This window comes from Anolis carolinensis, chromosome 4 (genome assembly GCF_035594765.1).
Source record: "Anolis carolinensis isolate JA03-04 chromosome 4, rAnoCar3.1.pri, whole genome shotgun sequence".
Classification (NCBI taxonomy): Eukaryota; Metazoa; Chordata; class Lepidosauria; order Squamata; family Dactyloidae; genus Anolis; species Anolis carolinensis.
The window spans coordinates 11176313-11196823 of NC_085844.1; the positions used below are offsets into that span (position 1 = coordinate 11176313).

At 37.5% G+C, this 20511-nt stretch overlaps 1 long non-coding RNA gene across 1 annotated transcript in view; it reads right to left on the reverse strand.

Moving 5' to 3' along the window:
• Positions 1-4832: 4832 nt before the first annotated feature.
• Positions 4833-20511, reverse strand: part of LOC134298777 (uncharacterized) — a 33315-nt gene continuing 17636 nt past the window's right edge. The window contains exons 2-3 of the long non-coding RNA XR_010005858.1: positions 6943-7112; positions 4833-4988 (exon numbers count right to left, since the gene is read on the reverse strand). This is a non-coding gene — a long non-coding RNA (uncharacterized LOC134298777). The remainder of the gene's footprint in view (positions 4989-6942; positions 7113-20511) is intronic.

Genomic DNA, 20511 nt, shown 5'->3' on the forward strand with positions numbered 1-20511 from the left:
TTTTTCCTTTTGTCTTGATACTACATTTTTTGTTAGCATAGATGAGAGCCTCATTGTTCCATTTTGTTTTTTAATCACCACAATATACCTTCATGGGTCCTATTAGTTCCTTAAATAAAATTTGGAGCTCATTTGAATGTTTTTCTCATACGACTTTCAAAGAATGTCAAGGGATACCCCAAATAGACATTAAAATTTGAAACATGGCTCAGAGAAGTTTTATACACTCTCTTTTCCCTCAGGAGAAATAAAATTTGATAGCGTCATAAGGAATTTAGAAAAATGGTTGCCATCCAGAGAAGGGTGACTGGATAAATACAAGATTAGAGGACCACAATCATATCATGTTCCACCCCCTTTTTTTTGAAAAGGGATGCTGGACAAGAGGGCTTACAAACAAAAAAAGACCCTCCCCGTCAAAGAATTGTAGTATTATCTACCTGCAGCAGCATAAGCTAGCAGCAGCAACCAGAAAGTGACCAAAAGAACAAAAACACAAAGACTAGTCTTTCACTTCATCGGGAGGCTCTTTTCTTGTAACAAAAATAACAGTATTTACAAAACAAGGTATTTACAGTATTTGCAAAACAAGGGCCAGGATGTGGCACAGGCTGGTTAGTAGCCAGCTACAATAAATCACTATGACCAAGAGGTCATGAGTTCGAGGCCAGCTCATGTCGGAGTGAGCACCCGACCATTAAAAAAAATAAAGAGCTGGGCATGTTTAGCCTGCAGAAGAGAAGGCTGAGAGGAGACATGATAGCCATGTACAAATACGTGAGGGGAAGTCATAGGGAGGAGGGAGCAAGCTTGTTTTCTGCTGCCCTGCAGACTAGGACACGGAACAATGGCTTCAAACTACAGGAAAGGAGATTCCACCTGAACATCAGGAAGAACTTCCTCACTGTGAGAGCTGTTCGACAGTGGAACTCTCTCCCCGAGGCCGTGGTGGAGGCTCCTTCCTTGGAGGCTTTTAAGCAGAGGCTGGATGGCCATCTGTCGGGGGTGCTTTGAATGCGATTTCCTGCTTCTTAGCAGGGGGTTGGACTAGATGGCCCATGTGGTCTCTTCCAACTCTACTATTCTATGATTCTATGATTCTATGATTCTAGTCCTGCTCGTTGTTGACCTAAGCAACCCGAAAGATAGTTGCATCTATCAAGTAGGAAATGTAGGCACCACTTATGTGGGGAGGCTAATTGAACTAATTTACAACACCATAAAAATCATCCAGCAGTGTTTGGAATGAGGAAGTCAGCATCACAGTGGATGATGAAGCAGCTGCTCCCCCTGTGGCCGGAATCGAGCATCCCCTCAGGAAGCTGGAAGCTGGAGAAGGTTGAATTGTCTCTGTGTTCATATGCATTGAATGTTTGCCTTGTATGTGTACATTGTGATCCACCCTGAGTCCTCTTCGGGGTGAGAAGGGCAGAATATAAATACTATAAATAAATCAATCAATCAATCAATCAATCAATCAATCAATCTTCTAACACAAAAAAGTTCATCAAACTTAGCTAGGCATAAATACAATGCTTTATCTTCTCCTAATTAATTAAAGGCTTTATCTTCTTTCTTCTATCTTCTTTCGTTGATGATTCCAACTACAAACAATCCATACGTCACCAGCTTACACCAACCACAGCAACTCGTTCGTTCTTTGCTCTTGGATCTCAGCTTTTCTGCTTACAAGTTGGGCTTTTTACACACACAGGCCTCGGCTTCTCTCAACTAGCAGGCTTGGCTCTTCTCACACAGGGACTAACAACCCCACAGGCACACCTACCTATAACAACCTGCTGGTTTTGCTGAGTCATTGAACCATTTTAACTCTTTCAAATTTTTGTAATTATAATACATTGTTAATTTTCAATATCTCTGACATCAATGGTTGTCTGTTTTTCTCTCTATTTCTCTTTGCTGTTTTCATGTTCAGTTGCAGGGCAATGTACTGCTGTTGTCACACTGTTGTTTTTTTTTATTACTACTATAACCTGTGTTGCTAAGAACATTTTGCATTGAAAATTTGGATTTAAATGTGTTAAAGCCAGATGAATAAATTAATGGGCAAATCACAGATAGACAGATGAAATCAATAGACAATGTTCTGGATTAAGAAGAGTCAGTGCATTGTCCCATTAAATAGCCCACCTCCCAAACTCACCTTTAACTACTACAACCTCTTCTATACAAATGTTGGTGTGATACTGGAAAGTTAGGATGACAGCAGAAAAGCATCCATCTAGCCATGTATGCAGAGCTGAATGGGCAACAACAAGGCATGTGCATCTACTTGACCAAGAACATTGGGTTGGTTGTCCATTTGGTATATTCATAGGTTATTGCTTACAAGGTGTCTCCAAGGCCATTGTTTACATAGATAGGGAGTGAAACTGGACCTCTGGGGCAACATGTACTTTTGCCATCTTGTGTCATTACCATCACAACTTCTTTATTACACAGTGAAGTTCCTGCCTCACTCAGGGGAATCTGGGGCCTAGCTGGTTCATGGCTTGGGGACTCTACTGAGGAAAATACCTAGCACCATCTGGTCAAAATATTGGGTTGAATCAGAGCCAATCCATCTCTCCAGACATCTGAAAAGCCATTAGATACTGTGTAGTTTCCAGCAAATTCAACAGCATTCCCTGACATTCCACAAAGCAGGGCAAAGTTGATTTAAAGCTTTAAACAAAACCAGGATACATACCAGAAATAGCAGTGTGTCATGAAGTTAGCCAGGCTTTCATTCACAGTATGTCCTGGGTTTCTGGTTTGTGTAGAAAAGTCAAATTTTAGCTTATATCTCTGTGTAGGCATTGTAACCACAGGGTTGTTGTATGTTTTCTGAGCTGTATGGTAACCTCGCAACCTATGAGATGCCTGCCATAGATGTGGGTGAAACATCAGGAGAGAATACTTCTGGAACATGGTCATACAGCCCGGAAAACATACAACAACCTTTTGATCCCGTCCATGAAAGCCTTTGACAACACTTTGTAACCACATTTTGTTGTCTTATCCTCAACTCTAGCCAAGCATTTTATTTCTTCAGTCAATAATTAGTGACTTCATTTTCTCCCATTGAAACTTTCCTATCATTGCTTCTCCCACACCTTCAATTTTTATCTGTGTTTTTTCATTATTTTAAGACTGTGAAACTATGGAAGGAAAAATCTATATGGTGTACTTATGCAGTATTATAGAACTCTGTATGTAGTGAAGTTTATTTAAATAAATCAAATTGAAGTTTTATTCAAGTTTTGGTAGCCCTATAAAGTACACTTATCTCCCACTGCTAATATGATACCATAAAGTATTGTATATTGTATGCACCCATAACTAGAGTGGACAAGTAACAAAATAATATATTCAAAAAAGAAGTAAGCCTTCCTTCTCTTTTTGGGTTTCTTTTTCCTTTTGTAAAAGACAGGTTTCTAACCTTATGGCTGAAACCTTTACAGAGGAAAAAGTGCACATGATGCCAAATGAGATCACTGAAGTTAAAGAAGACCTAAACTGGGCTTCTACAAGACCAACATGGAATATACAAATAAATCATATTCAGTTAGAATATTTGCATAATTAATTTGGCATGGAGGCTATGGGTTACCACAATATAGAATTAATGTTTTGTTACCATAGAGCACATTGAATTCCTATTCTAACTGGACATGCATTAAAGCAGTGATTCTCAACCTGTGGGTCCCCAGATGTTTTGGCCTTCAACTCCCAGAAATCCTAACAGCTGGTAAACTGGCTGGGATTTCTGGGAGTTGTAGGCCAAAACATCTGGGACCCACAGGTTGAGAACCACTGCATTAAAGGTGGGCATTTCTTACAAGAATAATCCAGGTGGAATTCTACATAGAGTTAATTATTTATGCATAAATACCATGGAAAGCAATTTAATGAAAACTTCCAAAATATTTCACACCTGCCTGCCAATGACTTTATGAACACAACATAAAAAAATGATGCCTTACACTTAGGAGTAGCACCTCCAAGGTATCACATTCCAGAAGTCTGTTTGCATATTTTATGACTATTCACTGCACCAGTCTACAGGATGGCTATATATGTGCGAAACAATTCTGAGTGATGTTGGAATGCCTCCAAGAATTTCTTAAGGGAGCTCGTGGTTGTCAGGGATTACTGGAGGAGGCATTCATATTTCATAGTGTTGATCCCTTCTATTTATTTCACACTTTCACATCTTTTCAAATAGTTCCACATGGACTGCTTTACCCATCCCAACACCACCCCAGGAATAGCAAGGCTAAACATTAGATAAATCAATTTATCTAATTAAATGGAAACAGTGTCTGCAAAGCTTGCCTCAAAGCTGTGTTGGGCATCATTAAGCGCAAAGGAGAGGATTTTTAAAATGTTGGCCCTTCAATATTCTTCATCCCCTCTGTACCAAATATCCAGAGGAAAGGTTTAAATTTTCAAAAGAGCTGCTCTTTGGTGACAGCAGTACAAGTTATCTTCAAAACCAATGGTAACCTACATGGTGATTAATATGTCACTTTGCAAAGTATCCTGGCCCTGATTTATCAACAAGGAAGTAAATCAGGAGAAACTATCTGTTCTCTACACATCTCCCCCACATTTAGGCCAGGTAGCGTTCAGCATTGAACTTTTATGTAGAAAGTCAATGTTCATTAACATCCAGATGAATCTGTTTATCTGCTGCAGATACCCAAATTCCTGATGTCAAAAGGCATCTCCTAGAACTATACAAATTTTCATCCTTCAGGGACCCACATCCTGCATTGACTCATCCAACTAAAGCTCAAGCTCCTATTGAATGCCAGTGAAGCATATAGTCCCACTATTTATGTATTTATTTATGCAGAGGTCTGGATTCAGGAGGGGAGAGCTCTAAGATGTGGCTTCCTCATTGGTCCACAATTAATACAAATTCACAAGATCATTTCAGTTGAGGGAGGTGCAGAGTTTCCCCAAGAGCCATCAGGATGTCACTGCAAAGCCAAGGAAAAACTATTTTACAAGGAGGTATTAAATACTAGGCTGCACATTTGTGCCTTGTATATTGGATATATTTAATAAGAAACGTGAGGGATGCTCTTGCAAAACATTTAGAAACAAAACACTTACCTATAACTTTTCATTAAAGTGAAGTAAATATCATAAGTATCCCACACTATTAGGGAGATGATCAATTGTTGCAAGAAGTTTTGGTGGTTGGGAAGGGATGTATTTGCTTATCTGCAACCTCTTTTTTTGGGGGGGGGGGTGTTGGGATGACATTTGCATACCCTCTCTCTACACTGATGCAGATGGGTCAAGCTAGGTGGCTACCACAGTTGTTGTCACAATGGTAGAGCCATGTGGGAAAATCAAGTCAGTAGAACTAACTGGCATATTTATGGTGGTAAAAACCTTGGCAGCCCCTGCACCATAGAAATAGGTTTTTGAAACTTTTCTCTAAGTGGAAGGGAGAGAAAAATATTTTGGGATGTGGCTTTACACTGGAGTTCCATAGCATAAATGAGGCCCTCCATTGGAGTTATGTAGCATAAATCCCCTATGTACTTATTAATGGTCTTTTGCAAACTGCATATCTACAAATTCGAATGATCAACCAAATTTACATGAGCAATGTGCACCAATGCACAAAATGCACAAATGTGTACATGCATCCATGCTCAATGTGCACAGATGTGCATGCAGAATTTTCTTCCATGTACAATGGCACTGCAGATAGAACTCCACTTCAGCAATCTTTAACTGAATAAAGTCACTTTACATTAGATAGAAACGTCCAACCACATCTGGAGAGGAACTGACACATGCATAATTTGCCAATGGACAAATAAAATATGACTTTGAGTCTTGACCATAGAACTCACTTCCAAAGTCATGGGACTTGGATGGAGTCAGTGAATCAGAAATTGACATCTGAGTGACACCATAGTACCCTGTTTCTTCTGGCTTGTCCATAGCATGCAAATGATGGGAGAGGATGCAAAATAATAACAGACATTTAAGATATCACTGTTGCTCCAGGTGATGCCAAATTTTAAACTCCAGAGATTGAAATAGGAAGAATTTTTTAAAAGTTCCTACCCAATCCTACTCAAAGGCTTACATTAACAATAACACTAGCTTATTTCTTAGATTGGTTATACAGTAGAGTCTCACTTATCCAAGCTAAACGGGCTGGCAGAACCTTGGATAAGCAAATATCTTGGATAATAAGGAGAGATTAAGGAAAAGCCTATTGAACATCAAATTAGGTTATATTTTTACAAATTAAGCACCAAAACATCATGTTATACAACAAATTTGACAGAAAAAGTAGTTCAATACGCAGTAATTCAATACTCAATAATGTTATGTTGCAATTACTGTATTTACGAAACTAGCACCAAAATATCATGATATATTGAAAACATTGACTACAAAAAATGCATTGGATAATTCAGAACCTTGGATAAGCGAGCCTTGCATAAGTGAGACTCTACTGTATTTTCATCTCTTTCCAACAAATCTGCTTGCTATCACATTGTTTTCTTCTGTCTTGTGCCCTTTTATTCTTACATGTTAATGTATGAGAGCAGCAGATGATGCATAGGAGCAGCAAATGTTTCATCCTCAAGACTACAAAACTCACGATGCAGAGCACCGTGAATGATGCACATGCTCAATTATGTAGTTAAATTCTGGAACTGAAGTCTTCCTGAACAAAATGACAGAGGAATTACAATTGTACTGCATGACTGCAGTAAGCATGTAGATTAGTCCTGAGTCTTTGGGACCAACAATTCGCGATGTTTCTTGACTGCACTGTGCATCTTTGCCTGACAGAACCAAGGGGATTTGATGACAGGCTTTAGCAATGCTTGACACTTTAAATGCCTAGAGAAATTAAAAGTGGAGACAGCATGCTTCTTGTAGAATGGAAGTTCTTACCTCCCACTGCACACTTGGAGGTGTACAGGTTCCTGTCATCCAGCATGTAGGAGGCACCACCTGGTCCTTGGCATGAGAAATGAGCGGAGTGCTGTGTACTCACTGCTGAGATGGGTAATCAGTTTATCTCTTTATCACATTGTCCCCCACAATGCCAGCACTTGCATTTCCTGAACAAACAACAATAAACATTCAGGCTGTCAGACTTTCCCTACCTTCCTTCAAACTTACCTCTGGGGTCTATCTAGGAAGCATTTGTGGCTGTCAATTTTAGCATTGTTGACAGGCTGAGAAAATGTAGATCACCTTTGATCATGGAAGCCAATGAGGAATGAATGGAATTTGAGTTGACTGTTGAATTGTAAAGGGAGATGAGTTGGAGTGGGAGTACGAAGATCTGTAACATCTGAGGTCGATATGACGTGAATCAAGGTGTACACGAAGGTGTTAGTGGACGAATTTAACTATACATGCATTTTAAATTTTATAATTCATGGTTTAATAGAGTCTAATTAAAGTTTTAATTGATGTAGTACTGTTTTATTGTTTATTAATATGTTGTTGTTTTATTGAATGTATTTTGGGCAATGTAATTTGCCAACTGTTGTAAGCCGCCCTGAGTCCCTCAGGGTGAGAAGGGCGGGGTAAAAATGATGTAAATAAATAAATAAATAAATAAATACATGACTGGTCACAACCCAATTTTGGATTTACTGGATGAAATTGAGCAAAAGAGGCTTTACTTTTGAATGAGCTTCTTTAAAAAAACTTTAAGTCTTCAGATGGAGAGCTAACAAGCTGGGCTATTAATAAATTAACCAAAGTTCCATGCTCTCTGCCAGTTATTCGTGTTTACTCATGCCTACAAAAAACATGGCCAGGTTCTTTGGAAGCCCTTTTACTCCCCACCTACCAACTCATTGCAGAACTACATTTAATTCTAAATAAATGAACAATTAGTTACCCATTTAGTGAAGGCTGCATGCCACATTTGCTATTGTGGTCAGGCCCATAGCCAGGGGGGTGATTTACAAGTTCAACCCTTCCCCCTCTGGCCAATATTTTTCATGTTAAAAAAAATCTGATTTACTCATGAATTTTAAATTGTTAACCAAATCCCATACTAAGTCTGTGAGAAGCAAAATATTAGAGTTCTTCCAGGACTGCAAAGACTATCTCAACCAAATTTTGATAATGTCTTCACATTATGATTGATACCTACCCTTCTGCCAATTTACATTGCAATAGCAGCAATAACCGACATAGTGGAAGCAAACAAGTTTTGATGTCACAGATGTTTAATCAACATTTTCGATTTGAAGGTGAATTAATCTAATGAAATTGATATCAGAATCAGACTTTCCAGGTTAAACTCTAAGAGAAAAATTCAACTTTAGATACAATTTACAATGTTTCCAGGTCTATAACAATTATGATAATTTGTGTTTGCTTTAAAAGTTTATTTCTACTAAACTATCAAGTATTTTTAAATAACAAGGTACCAGATTAAATGTATTTTATGTAGTTTCTAAAAATGTAATAATATATGTGGGTCATGTAATAATATGTGTGGTCAACTTTTGACATCTTTCTCAACTTCCCTTGAACAAAACATCTGAGCCCAGTTTCTCTGATTTGCTTCCCAAACAATCCATCATTAGAAGACAAACCTGAGGATCCCCACCAAGTCCTAAGATGTATAGTATGATTGACCCCCAAGTCAGTTCTATGGGTAGTCGTCTCCTCCTATCTCCACATTATGTGACCTAAATAGGCAGTTCCAGGGAGAACACATTCACCGAATGGGCATCAACCATATTATCTAGAAATTCTGCCTTTCCCATACCACTATGTTAGTTTTGTAATATATTGGCATTTTCAGATGGTAAAACACTGAATCACATAGACATGTTCATGTGGTAAAGTGCTGAATTACAGGGATTAGACAAGCGTCTTATGTAACCATGAATGCAGGATTGCATCGTGAGAGGGTATATAAGCAGTGAGTCAATATGTACTGATTGATGGATGATTGCTGTTGGAGAGTTGGAGGATCACTGGAAAGAGAACATGTTTGTTTACATCTGTGTATAACTGTAAATATCTGCACGGCTGCAACTGTTGGAACGGACTTCTGTGTTGGCTGTGTACTGTTCCTGGAGGTATCCCTCACACCAAGAGTGCCTATAGTTGGGCTAAAGTCAGAATAGAGTTGATTCTAGTACTCTACACAGTGTTAAGAGTCTGGCAAACTACAACCTGCCAAATGACTACTGATTTGATGACACCATCTGAAGCTAATTCTCCAGTTCTTGTGAACGCATAAAGAAGGTGAAAAACCACCTGGAAAGGGAAAAAATCTATCAATCCCCAAAATAATGAGCTCAAATTTAACCTCCCTTGCAAGTGAATGGGTAGGCTATGCATTGGCTAAAAAGAAGAGGATGAAGTGTTCAGATCTTATGTATCTTCTTTGCATCTGTCAAGGCGGAGAGGTTCCCTGACGCACACCAGCAAAATACCTTATTCCTGCAAGTATCTGGGTACCATGCAAGCATGGGGCTGAAATGGAGCTAGGTTTCTGTGTAGGAATAAATGAAGTGCACTATTGTACAGTTTTGTTGCAGATCAGGCCTCTGAAATCACACTCTGTCAGACAGGAGCTGATGCCTGCACATGAAATCTCACTACCAGTTCTAATCCCGTTTGAACACGGCTAATCTCTAATGCTTAGAAGCCAACGAGTTGTGGCATTCCAAGCAAGCGTAAACATAATGCTAATAAAATAAGATTCTAGAAATTCTAAATCCATAGCCAAATAGTTTCAATAATACAGTACGTTTCCTCATTAATCCCCTTCCAATTGCTGAAGCCAATTTAATTTTCACTTGCCTTTTTATGCCAATCAACGTGTAATTTGGATCCCCAATTTTTATTATTTTACTTTAGAACTCATGTAGGCTGTTGCCATCTCTTAATAGGAGTACTATAGAAACAATTTAAAACAGTCAAATGCAAAGTTTAACTTAGCTGAGTGCATATGTTGTTGTGTTTTTTTTTGGTGTGTGTAAGGCATGTGTAATCCATTAAAAACTGGGTGATGCTGGTGTTTCCTTTCTAAAGTGTTTCTAAAACATTTGTAAAGTTTATTAGTAAAAATTCATTACTATAATGACAGTAACTAAATTTTGTTACTATTCCTTTATAGTAATTGTGCATATTTCCTATAATTGGGGAAACTTCAGGGGTTCTTCTCTCCCTCATTTTTACAGCTATTGGGGTGAAACTCACTACAATGGTAGAACAAATTACTACTCTTAGCCCACCAAATTTCAAAACATTTCACTTATCCATGGAGTTTTGGGGAAATTTCAAAGTTTTTATAAACAACATTTTTTCTAATAAAGACAATATGTTTCCAGTTTGAAAGCGTTATTTTCTGTTTAATTGTATAGTCCTTACATTGAAAATAGTGGTTCTACTCTGGGAACTTTGTTTACAAGATACTACAGCAAAATGTGTGATAACACAATGTTTCTCATGCAAAGACAAAGTTTCTTCAATTTAATAAACTTTTGCCATATTTTAATGACAGTACCAATTAGGAAATGACATTTATAACAAAAACCAAAGCACCCCCCAACAGATAGCCATCCAGCTTCTGAATAATAATAATAATAATAATAATAATAATAATAATAATAATAATAATAATTATTATTATTATTATTATTATTATTATTATTATTATTATTATTATTGTGCAGATTTCTGGCATTGTGTATTTGGGCTGCTTTTGTGATTGTTCATTTGTATTTTGATTATATAGCCCACTTGTCGATGGATGTCCAGAATCAGCCGTATTCACTAAGGTACCTTTTATCCTGGGCAACGACCGAGCAGTATAGACTTTGTTTTGGTTTGTTTCTTCATAGTGTAAATGGGTTAGGTGCTCTTTGTTCTACACTTCAGCTGAGACCTCTTTGACTTGGTTGGACCTGCTGGTAGTTACACTACTACCAGCATAGCTCTCAGCATCCTTGGAGCTTTTAAGCCCCACACGATGAAAAGGTGGCACCAATCAGAGTGGTCCCAGTGGTAATTGGCACAATTCCAAAAGATCTCAGCTGGCATTTGAAAACAATAAACATTGACAAAATCATGATCAGTCAACTGCAAAAGGCCACCTTACTTGGATCTGTGCGTATCATTCGAAAATACATGACACAGTCCTAAATGCTTGGGGAGTGTTCGACTTGTGATTTTGTGATACAAAATCCAGAATATACATCTTGTTAGCTGTATCATACTGTGTTACTGCGTCAATAATAATATAAAGAAAACATGTTCCTAGTTTGAAAGTTTTATTTCCCGTTTAACTGTGTAGTTCTTACTTTGAAAGTAGTAGTTCTACTCCAAGTACTTTGTTTTGTGCCAAAAACTTTGTTAAATGGATGGATGACGATGTTAAATTGGTGGACTGGATACTCGTACAAAGACAAAGCTTTTGCAGTTTTCTAAACCTTTGTCATGTTTTTATGATAGAACCAATTAGGAAATGATATTTATAACCCATGAACAAAAATCATTGTGTATTTAATTTATTAGAACTCTGGCTGGCTATGGAAGGGCAAATCTCTCTGATGCTGGATTCTGGGAAATGTAGTTTAGGGCAGGGCCTTTTGAATCCCCTGGCATCGGGCTCCTTGCCTTCCCAAATTTCATTTCCTAGAGTTCTATACTTTTCCCAAGAAATTCTGCTTTCTCCCTCCTTTTCTGGTCTCTTCTAATGGCAAAAGGCCATTAATTTACAGAGGAAAGGCAAGGCACTAAGACAGCCTTTTTGACTTTGCTTTCAGTTTTGTTTCCTTACATTGAATATGAAACATTGGAAGCCTTCTAAGATTTACAAAACTAAAATGAAAACTTATGGGATAAATTTCAATTATTAAATTTTTGGTGCAGGCCATGCCCATGTCTCAAATATCAATTCGTAAGCATGAATGTAAAAAAAGTTGATACGACTTACGAGGACAAATGAAAAAAAAAAGCATATATTATATATATATGACTTAGTCATTGCCAATAGCAAAATGTTAATGCAATTGGTCAAAATTGTTAGAAGAACAACGGGTACATTATCGTGCTTTTAAAGAGAGAGAAAGAGGTAGTGCAACATATTGATTTAATTTTCTAAAGATTGATGGAGGTAGACTGAAGGAGACCTGTGGTTCTAAATTATGTATTTTTAAGTAAAAAGAAAAGAAAAAGAGTATAGATGCCTCTTTCCAGAAGTAAAGCACAAACACTACCTAGTGACCTATCACTGAAATCAAAGCCAGATTTAAAGGCTTTGGCGAAGCACCAGAAACAAAATAATTAAAATATAATTACATGACAATAGCAGCAAGGATATTACATGCACAGTTTTGGAAGAAGGTGAACACCCCAGCAATAGAAGAAAGGATAGTTAAAGTTTTTAAAATAACAGAAATGGACAAATTAGCAATGATGAACAAATAATTTTTTTAAAAAAAATTAACTAGGACTGCAAGGCTTTTCTAAACTATGTAAAAAAAAGGAGGGGAAAATGTTTATAAAAGGATTCATAATTTAATTTTCTAGAATCTGTGTAGAGAATTTATAAATAACTATCAGACCAGAAGGAAGAATAGAAAAACAATGTAATAGGGAGGAATGATGGATATATATATATGAATGCCTCCATACAACCCATGGAATGGAGGGATGGGAGCAGGGGAGGGTATAACTAAATATGAATATTGTATAGATGTTAGATAGTATTATATTGGGTCATGTATATTTACATGCATATAGATCTGTTTGTTTTTTATAAATATGAAAACTGAAAATTAAAAAAGAGTAAAATCTGACATTTTAGAAGACAGTGTTAACCCTTATGGGCCAAAGATTTGATTCACCTTGATATGGTGGAAATTTCTCAGCTTCCCTACTCCAGAGTTTGAAAACTTTGAGAGGCTTTGGGAATCACAACTTTCAGGATTACTCAAACTAGCATTGCTGCCTTAGCAAGTTCTGCTCTATTTGCAGCAGAAATGAAGACATTCTCAGGACATGAATAGTGCACACATAACATTTCAAAGAGCTTTAGGTCTGCTAGTTGAATAATTTTACTTGAAAGGTAGTGGAGAATGACATTTGTTTTAGATTTTTAAATGAACTGGTCTGATTCACACTTTCTGGATTTTTCATAAATAGCTAGACATCTACAGATCTGAATTTGGTATTTATTTATTTTTTTCAAATAATTTTTATTAATTTTCCAACATCACATTACAACAAAAACCTATATATATTTTTACACACAACCCCCCCCCCAAAAAAAAACAAAACAAACAACAAACTATCAACAAACATCTTAAAAACATATAACATAATTTGTACTTCCATTCGTCCCTTATGGGGGCCTAATTAGATTATACTGTCCTGGTTGAACTGGTATCTTATAATTGTTTTAACCATTTACAAAGATTAGGTAATGTTAATTGCCATATACTCTCTAAATAAATTCCAGTCAGTCTTATTTATTGAGTGTTCTCTATAAGCTTTTTAAAAAAATGTTAATTTGTCCATGTCTCTAATATCTTCAATTTTTCCTAGCCATTCTTCCTTAGTTGGAACATCTTGTAATTTCCAATGCTTCGCGTAAGTAATCCTTGCTGCCGTACTGATATATATAAAAAGTTTATCTTCATTTAAGTCAAAATTTGCTTCCGAATCTGTCAATCCTAATAGGTAGTATTCTGGTTTCATCAAAAAGTTTTTTTATATATTTTTTGGGATTTTGCATGTATCATCTTCCAAAATTTCCTTGTTTCAGAGCATGACCACCAGGTGTGGAAATATGATCCAATGTGGGTCTGACATTTCCAGCAGGAGTTTTGAGTTCCTTTGTACATTTCCCCTAATTTTTTCGGTGTAATGTACCACCTGTGGAATGATTTTAACCAATTCTCCTTTAAGTCCCATGCGTAGGTATACTTTAATTTCTTTTTCCATAACACTTCCCACTCCTCAAATCTTATTGATCTGCCAATATTTTTGGCCCATTTTACCATGCATTTTTTGACTTCTTCTGTTGCATTCATCCAGCCTAGTAATCTATCATATATTTTAGTTATTTCTTTCTTGTCGTTTTGGAGAATCTTGTCCCAGAAGTTTCCAGATGTGGTGAAGCCATTTTTGTTATCCATCAAATTTTTTTGTTTTATTTGGCCATATTGTAGCCAAGTTAAGTTTCTATATTTTCTTTTGATTTCTTCCAAAGACTTTATCTGAAAGCTGCCATTTTCCTTATATAAAATTTATTTGTAAGTTGGCCATTCAGACCAGCCTAAGAGTTTCCTGTTATTTTCTTCTAGCGGTGAAATCCATAGCGGAGTCTTATCGTACATAAATCTTTTATATTTTTCCCAGATTTTTATTAGGGAGGATCAAATAAAATGATTTCCAATTTTTTTTTCTATTTGTTTCTTATCGTACCATATGTACGCATGCCATCCCCGCCTCAGATCAAAACTTTCTAAGTTCAAAATGGGTTCTCGTTTTAGATTACACCAGTCCTTTATCCAAGACAGTGCGCAGGCTTCAAAATAAAGTTTGAGATTTGGGAGGCTGAAGCCTCCTCTGTCTTTTTTGTCTGTCATTGTTGCATATTTAATTCTGGGTTTCTTGCCATTCCATATAAATTTCGAAAGATCTTTATTCCATTCCACAAATGTTTTGGTTGTTCTGATTATAAGTAGGTTTTGAAACAAATACAACATTTTCGGTAGAATGTTCATTTTAATCGTTGCAATTTTTCCCAGTAGTGAGATAATTGTTTTATTGCTTTGATACTATTATTTGTTTGTTTTATCGGGCCAGGCCCCATGTAAGCCGCCCCGAGTCCCTTCGGGGAGATGGGGCGGGGTATAAAAATAAAGTTATTATTATTATTATTATTATTATTATTATTATTATTATTATTATTTAGATGTTGCCATTTTTGTAAGTCATTTTTAATTTCTTTCCATTTTGATTCATAGTTGTTTTCCAATAACTGCGCATTTTTGGCCGTCAACCATATTCCCAAATATTTGATTTTCTCTGTGACTGAGATTCCTGTCATATTTTATATAGTTTCTTGATTTGTCTTGGATATTTTTTTTGTTAAGATCTTAGATTTCTTCTTATTTATGTGGAATCCTGCAACTTCCCAAAACTCCTCAATTTTAGATGTCCAAATAGGTAGTTTTGATCTTGGTTCTTCGATGATACATATAATATCATCTGCGAAAGTCCTAAATTTAAATTCATTTGTCCCTATTTTTGTGCCTTTCAATCGTTGGTCCTGTTTTAAGTTTTTTAATAAAATTTCTAGGGCAAAAATAAAGATTAGGGGTGATAAGGGACACCCCTGTCTCATACCCTTTCCAATCTTAATATTTTGTGAGTATTGGCCATTAATCATAATTTTAGCTCTTTGATTATCATATATAGTATCTACCACATTGTAGGATTTAAAGCCAATATCTATCTCCTTAAATAACAATTTGAAAAAAGACCAATTTAAGTTATCAAAGGCTTTCTCAGCGTCAATGGAGAGAAGCGCTAGTTCTTTTTGATGATTCCATTTGTAATATTCTGTTATGTCCAGAATGCATCTAACGTTTTCACTCATTTTCCTTCCTGGTAAAAATCCTGTTTGCTCTGGACCCACCCAGTTTAGTAAGAGTTCTTTAAACCTGTTGGCCAATATGCATGTAAATATTTTATAGTCTAAATTTAACAGGGAAATAGGCCGGTAATTCCTCACATTCGTGGTATCTTGGTCCTCCTTAGGGATAGCAATTATTTCCGCATCCCTCCATGTGTCTGGAATTTCTTTATTCTGCAGGACTTTGTTCATTACTTGTTTCAAATAACCCACTATTACCTCTTGCATTGTTTTGTAAAAGCCTACTGAGAATCCATCAGGGCCTGGAGCCTTGTTTAATTTAAGCGATTTAATTGCATTCTTTATTTCCTTTGCTGAAATCTCTTTATTTAAGATTTCTCTCTGATCATCTGTAATTTTCTCTAATTTTTGATTTCCAAGATATTGCATTGTTTTCGTCAAGTCATTGGGATCTTCTTTATATAATTGTGAATAGAATCTATTAAATTCTTGCAAAATTTCATCATCCTTTGTAATAATTTTATTGTCTTTCTTGATTTGTGTTATTTGTTGATTTTGACTTTTCTTTCATATTTTCCTCACCAGCCACGCTCCTGGTTTATTAGCGTTCTCAAAATTAAATTGTTTAATAAATCTTAGTTGTTTAGCTATCTGTTCCAATTCCAATAGGTATTTTTCTCTTTTCAAGATTTTTAATTCTTTTGTTACATCACTATTATTTGGTGATTTCTTCAATATAATTTCCTTTCTTTCAATTTCCAGTTTTAATTCATTAAGTTTCTTTGTTTTATCTTTTTTTATTCTGAATTTGGTATTTATTGTGATCCCTGTTTCTTCAAATATTATTGTGTAGTTCAAAAGCTGAGTACAAAACATAAAGTCATGAATGCTGCATGCAATATAGATATATTTTTAGGGACAGCTGAGTACAAAAAAGTATTTAGAAAGATAGAAATATTATCATTTTCTAGTTACTGCTACAAGCACATTAGCCAAAGATGCTTCATTGTGTAAAAATGATTCCATTGTGTTTGTGACAGGTAAACACCGAACTAGCAATCTGGATGACCAGAATTTGAATCTTCACTTGACTGTGGCACAACTCTTCTAATGAGAAATGAACCTGGAAGTGCATTGCTCTAATGGGGTATATCATAAGTATATTATTCTATAATATCTTCACAGTGCTTCCCAGTTCCATGAAACAGCTAATCCACTCTGGATTTTAGTCTAAACCTTAAAGGGACCCAAACCTATTTTAAAGTAAAGTACTTTGGTCATGTACCTTGAAAGACTAAAACCAAGAAGGAATTTATCAAGGGAGCATATGTGGGATAGTTGTCTGAATGCTGGATTAGGAATCTGGATAACCTGGCTTTAATTCCCCACTAGACTGTGGAAACTGACTGGGTGAGCCTGAGCAAATCACTCTTTTTATCCTCAGTGGATGGTAATGGTGAGCTCATTCTGAATATATCTTGCCAAGAAAACAAAGCTTATAGCTCCATATATAAAACAGAGAGATAATAAAAAATGGATTCATACTAGACTTGTGCATTACTTGTGCATTTGTTCAACATCCGAAAAAAATAGTTCTTTTCAGCCCATTGGCGGCAATGAGGAACTTACAAGGCTCACCTTCCCCCCCATTTTCGTCATTTCAAGGGAGCCTGGGTATCAGCAATGGGGTTTAGAAAGCACCCTATCCAGCTCATTTTGGCGGGACTTCTCACAGGCTCCCCTTCCATATCGTTCATTAGGACTGGGATTTTAAAAAGCATTAGACTTACCACTCTTAAGTATTGGGATCCTTTCCCTTCTGTTTGTAGATGAGAAGACTGGATTTACTGCTTTATAAAGCTGTTCTACTCTAGAGGAGATGCAGGCACGCACACTTTCTTTTCTCCCAGTACCAGCAGCTTTCCAAGGCATTTTAAGGAGGCCCAGGGAAGGAAGAGTGATGATGACCTGGGGCTCAGTTGAACTATCCTCCCTGGACTACCTTAAAAATCCCCTCTCTTGCCTGCAAGGCTGCAATCTCCTTTCTGCTTGGGGGTTTGCTTCCTTAAAGTTGTTTCTACTTTCTACTCTAGAGGAGAGGTAGGCTTTTCTTTTTGTTTGCTGAGATTACTATTACTAATAGTAATCTTTTAGAAGTATTTCCTGAAGGAGAGGAAGGGAAGGAGAAAAAGAAGCTAAAAGGGTGAAAGCCCCCAAACGTTCATACACCCCCCACACACCTCCCTCAAGTCTCCAACTCCCTGTAAGTCCCACTAAATAAAAATAATCTGGAAAATCAAGGAAAATAAAAAAATGCAACTGATGTCAAATAGGCGAGAAGGAACTGAGATCAGCTCCTGCTTGCTTTTGTGTCGGGTGGGTTGTCGTACTGGTAGGGCCCTTACCATTACAGGCTCCCAAGGTACTGAAGGACATGGAGGAAATGGGAGAAACAAAATCAGCTCACATGTCTAATTCATACTGCAATAACCATATAGTGCAGATAAACTCATAGTATGTGTATAACTGCATCTTCTCATATGCATAATTTACTATCCCAGCTTCTAACATATTCTAATCAGTCTCTAATATGGCTCTGTTGTCTTCACTTTCACTAATCTCTTTACTTCACTGCTCCTGCCTCTTTATACCTGTTACAACTAGGAATGCTTGCTGTTATATTTGCCCACATCCAACAGAACCATTTTTTAGTCTTATCTTGCCATAATTACTACTGACTTTGTTTCCCCCCTTTTTGAATGGAGCATGAACGTTTCATTTTTTCAACATAAGCAGCTCTAACTTTAATTAAAATCTGCAGTTATGGCTACCAAATCTACTCACTGTTTTTTAAAAAGGGCAAAGATAACATTTTCCATTGACTTGCAGAAGTGTGCCAGCTTTTTATTTGGAAACATTGCTGCTTAGAATCTGCCTGGTGTGCAGAAATGAAGGAAAAGTCAGATCAAAAGATCTGAATCTTAAAATACAAAGAAATCCAGAGCTCCATCTAGTCCTCTTGTCGGCCTTGTAGGAATTCAGTAACTCCTTAGCAGTTGCTGAGTTTAATGCCAGGCTTGTGTAACCTATAATGTAAAAAATTACTGTTTGGAACTACTATTTCAACAAACGTTTCCTACCTAGATTGCCCTCATTTTATCCATACTGAACATTCTGATTTATAATAAATTTCTGGTTTCCCCACTAATCCCAACTTCTTGCTTGGATATTGCTGAAGATCCACTTCCTTCAGATAAAGGGATATATTGCACTTTACCCTTCTAGACCAATTGTTCCCAATCTTGGGTTCTTCGGTTGTTTTGGACTTCAACTCCCAGAAATTCCAGCCATCTTATCAGCTGTTAGGAATTGTGGGAGCTATAGTCCAAAACACCTGAGGACCAAAAGTTGGGAACCTCTATCCTAGACAGATACTGTGATGACCCATGGGCCTTGTAGTCCTGCTCATGACATTGTGATGCCTGATGAAGAAGAAAACTTGGGTTTTTTACCTTCCCAGTCAGAACTGGATTCTTCCCAGACAGATTCTTCCCAGCCAGATCTGGGAACCTTGCACCTGCAAGAGGGTTATGTTCCAGAAGTATGTCAAACAAACACTGAGGCTACTTCTCCTGTGTTTTCTCGCCATGAGTTTTGTAAACAACAGAGAGGTTTGGAAGCGGCCTCGCGCAGGAGTGCTAGAATAATTGCTAAGAATTCAGCCAATTAAGCCTGCTTTCCATGAGAATCTTTAAGGAGTCAAACATCTGGCCTCAGAGATTAGCTTTCGTTTCTGGTTCCCAGAGAACTGCTCTCGGCGGGAAAGTTAGACTCTATATAGGTGTTTTACCCGCGGAGTAACTTTGCGGAGTCAATTCGTCAGCCTCCGGAGCGAGTTGTGTCTGAACAGCGCGCTCCGCTTCAAGCCTCGTTCCTGCTCAAGCCTTGTCCTTGTTTCCAGCCTTCGCTCCTGTTTCCCAGCCTTTGTTTACCTACGGACCTTGCCTTGTTTCCCAGGACTAAACCTTGCCTTGTTTCACGGATTTTACCAAGTTATTCCACGGACTTTGTTCTTGTTCCTCGTTACCTTGTTCCACGATTCAAGCCTTGTTTCAAGTATCAAGTTATTTTCTAGCCTTGCTCAAGTTCATGGACTAAAGGACCTTGTCATCTCCCCTCACTTTGCCTGGCAAAGTGAGTGTTTCGGTTATTGGATTACAACTTTGGACCTTAATATTTCATATTGGACATTGTTTCTTTGGACTAATTTTGACCTTTCCTGAAAGGTCTGCTTCTGGACTAACTTTTACATTTGCTTTTATTAACTTTATATATTTCCTTAATAAAGATATTAGATAGAATTTGGCCTCTGCGTATGGTTATTGGTGCTCTGTAGCCTGGGTCGTGACAGTTTGACTCCGCCACCCATAAGCACCAATTAACCAAGGCCAGAATGTCTACCGGAACCGTGCCGGGTGGGCAGCCGCTTACCTACACCATCGACAAGGATGAGGTGGATCGAATCCGTGATAAGCTCAATGCACAGGATGGGGAAATAAAGGGTTTGAAGGAACGCGGAATCCGTCTTCCGGCCATGGCGTTGCCAACCAAGTTTACTGGAGAAGCTTCTAAGGTTCATGTTTTCCGTCGCCAATGCCAAGCTTATCTAGAGGCCCGTGCTGCCGAGTTTCCCCAAGAAGACATCAAGGTGGCGTGGGTTTACAGTCTCCTAGACGGGCCAGCGGCCAACTGGGCGACGGCACTGTTCGACCAAGCCTCTCCACACCTAAGATCAGCGCAACGCTTCTTGGACCACCTTAAGGAGACTTGGGGAATCGAGGACAATTTGGAGGCAGCCGGTCACAAAC